The following is a 3,621-nucleotide window of genomic DNA, read 5'->3' as shown; positions in this document are numbered from 1 at the left end:
GGAACATGTCGGAATTAAATCTACGCCAGTTCCATGCTGCCGCTATTTTGCGGATGTATGACCAAACGAAAGAGGCGAAGGCTGGTGACCTCAATGTAACTCAAATTGATCAGCGTATAAAATCTGCTGCCGTCCATTTTGATCGGATGCTCACAAATCATGAGGCTTTGGTTGCCGCAGCCAAGGAGGAGGACTTAGAGGTACATTCAGGATGGTGGGAGTCCACCGAAGCTGTCTACACAGATTTGTGCGCAACGCTGAATCAACGACGAAAGGAGTTGGAGGGTGAATCTCTGCCTGCCAACAATTCGCACAAAGTTTCGCCAATGGAGTTAAAATTAGAGGCGCTTTGTGTACCATCGTTTGACGGATCCGCTTATAAGTGGCTTGCATTTAAGGATGCATTTGAGACATTGGTTCATCAGCGGGATTTGCCGGGCTAGAATTTAGTATAATGCCTATCGCTTTGGAAAAAACGGTAAAAAGGGGGTGATAGAGGGGTGTATCCCCATCTTAAAACTGAAAACAGAACCTGCCGGAGGCTTATAGTTTTTAAGTAATTTAATGTTAAAGTTCTATAATTTAGCGAAAAGTTGGTGTTGCCATACACCTGAAATGAAAACGAAGTTCGCACGCAGGGATGTTCAGTGGAAGGTTCATTGTAAAACTGCAGTATTTTTTGCTGTAATTTAAAGTTGAGAAATAAATTTGAAAATAAAAACATACAACTCATTTAAACTTAAAAACAATGATATTAAGCGTATCACAAAAAATAATAAAGTAATTAAAATTAAATTAAATTAATTAACACAGTATTTTTGCGTGGAACTCTTTATCGCGTAGGCGGCCTTCGGCCGCGCTTCAAAAAAATAACCCTCATCAGTCCAACTCCGGCTACGCAATCCACCGTATTTTTGCGTAGAACTCCTTTTCGCGTGGGCGGCCTTCGGCCGCACTTCAAAAAAATAACCCTCATCAGTCCAACTCCGGCTACGCAATCCACAGTATTTTTGCGTAGAACTCTTTTTCGCGTGGGCGGTGCGAGCGGTTCTTTGCCACTACACACCAACGTATGGCCGACGGACGCTATGTTGTGAGATTGCCATTCCGTCAAGATGGTCAACCGTTAGGCGACTCTTACGTCAACGCTCGACGTCAGTTCTCGCGTTTGGAGCGACGTCTGGCTGCTGATCCGGACATGCATGCAAAATATATAGCGTTTATGAGGGAATATGAGGCCGTTGGCCATATGGAAAGAGTTGTTCAGCCAGTTGTTCAATCCGGATGCTATTATATTCCCCACCATGCTGTATTGGGAAAATTTAGAGTGGTGTTCAATGCATCCGCTCCTACCTCCAACGAGCTTTCGCTTAACGATATCCAACTGGTTGGATCCCCCATTCAAGATTCGTTAATCAACATTATCCTCCGCTTCCGACGCTATGCCATCGCGATCACAACCGATGTGGAGGAGATGTTTCGCCAGGTTCTCGTGGCACCACAAGACAGAGACTTTTAGCGTATACTTTGGCGTGAATCTCCATCAGAGGAAGTAATTACTTACCGACTGTCTACTGTCACGTATGGCATGGCATGCAGTCCTCATAATGCGATAAGGGCTATGCATCAGTGTGCGTACGACAGCTTCGACAAGATTCACAATCGCAATATGGGCATCCAAGCGCGAGAATCCATTCTCTCATCATTCTACGTGGATGATTTCCTCACCAGTTGTAGCACCGTCGAAAGTGCTATCACTTTATTTATTTATTTATTTATTTATTCAGTCTACAAATAATTCTTACAGACTATATTAGACAATTTTTAATAATTAGTTAAAGATTATAAACAATTGTTGCCTAAAATTATATAAACTTTTGTGACTTTGTGACTAGTGCCAAATTAGTACAAGTGGATTTTAAGGGGACAAAGCCATGCTGGTACTCGCAGATAAGATCACTAATACGACTTAACATTTTAACTTTGAGAATATAATCGAATAATTTCGAAATGGTGCTTTGTTTAACTATTGGGCGATAGTTGCATACGTCATTTCATTGCTTGTACAACATCATTGGTTGAAACAGTAAAGTCATCATAAGATTCAGAAGAGGATACATTAAGGTTAAAAGTGTCTAATGTGTCAAATTTTTCATAAACTTTTTGGAAAAATTTTGCAAAGAGGTCGCACGAGTCTTGTTCATTATCCGACACAATGCCATCGTAATTTAAACAAGTGGGGAAGCAACAAATATCGACACCATACTGAGAGCTGGAGGCTTTAAGTTAAGGAAATGGAATTCTAATGACGCCGCCGTATTGATTCCATTAGGGAAGGGCTTATCACCTACGGAATGCCCTATTGATGCATTAATTGCCTCTGTGCTAGGTTTGCGATGGAGTCCAGTCGACGACATCCTGCTGTTCAACGTGGAACTCAAGCCACCCGGCGGTATATACACAAAGCGCAGTGTGCTCAGCGAGGTGGCGAAGCTGTTTGACCCAACAGGATTCTTGTCACCCGTAGTGGTGGTGGGTAAGATATTTATTCAAACTCTTTGGTCAGCAGGTATTGATTGGGATACTGCTCTAACAACGGAATTACGCGAAATTTGGCTAACATTTCGCAATGACCTTACTGCTCTCAACATGCTTCGGATACCTCGTTGGCTTGGGATGAAAGAAGGGTCGACTACCACGCTTTATGGGTTCTGCGATGCCAGCCAAAAGGCATATGCTGCCGTGGTGTACGCTCGAACAACAAATTCTCAGGGGGACATTCACGTAGCTTTAATTACGGCCCGAACCAAGGTGGCACACCTAAGAGGAGCCACTATACCTCGCTTAGAGCTATGTGCGGCACAGTTACTAGCTGAGACTCTTCGAAACGTCCGAAGTGCATTAGGATTAGTCGACCAAGTAGCATCTTTGGGTTCAGACTCGACTATCACCCTTTGTTGGTTGCGAAAGCAGCCTGAGACGCTTAAACCCTATGTATCAAATAGGGTCCGGCAAATACAAGAGTTAACTTTGAGGGATGAATGGCATTAGGTACGTTCATCGCAAAACCCAGCGGATTGCGCTAGTAGAGGCATATCTGCTTCAGAACTTTTGGACCACCATTTATGGTGGGGTGGTCCCAGTTGGCTACGGGATGACACAATAGATCCCACCTGTCACCCTGAACTACGTGATTGCGATGAAGCTGTAGTGAATAGCGAGAGAAGGGTACAGTGTTTAGCCGTCACAGCCACTCATTTAACATTGACAACGCGACGCTTAGACGGTGAAATTATTCCGCTTACAGATCGATTCAGCTCGTTAAAAAAACGTATATATACTACGGCGTTAATACTCAGGGTGGCTTCCTAGAAGTCGGAGTTTTCGCCGTTCCACAATTCACCCCCAGGAGATGGAGACGGCATTAGAATGGCTTATGAGGATCGATCAAATGAATGCGTTTCCGAAAGACATTAGGTGCATACAGGGTGAGTCGGCATTACCAACTGCTAGTAGTATACTCCCGTTAAATCCTTATCTAGATGACCACGGACTATTACGAGTTGGAGGCCGCATTTCGAAATCTGCGTTAATCGAGGCACATAGACACCCAATCATTCT

Source organism: Anastrepha obliqua, unplaced genomic scaffold (assembly GCF_027943255.1).
Source record: "Anastrepha obliqua isolate idAnaObli1 unplaced genomic scaffold, idAnaObli1_1.0 ptg000020l, whole genome shotgun sequence".
Taxonomy (NCBI): domain Eukaryota; kingdom Metazoa; phylum Arthropoda; class Insecta; order Diptera; family Tephritidae; genus Anastrepha; species Anastrepha obliqua.
The sequence above is the reverse complement of the archived record's forward strand: the minus strand, read 5'-3'. Positions refer to the sequence as shown.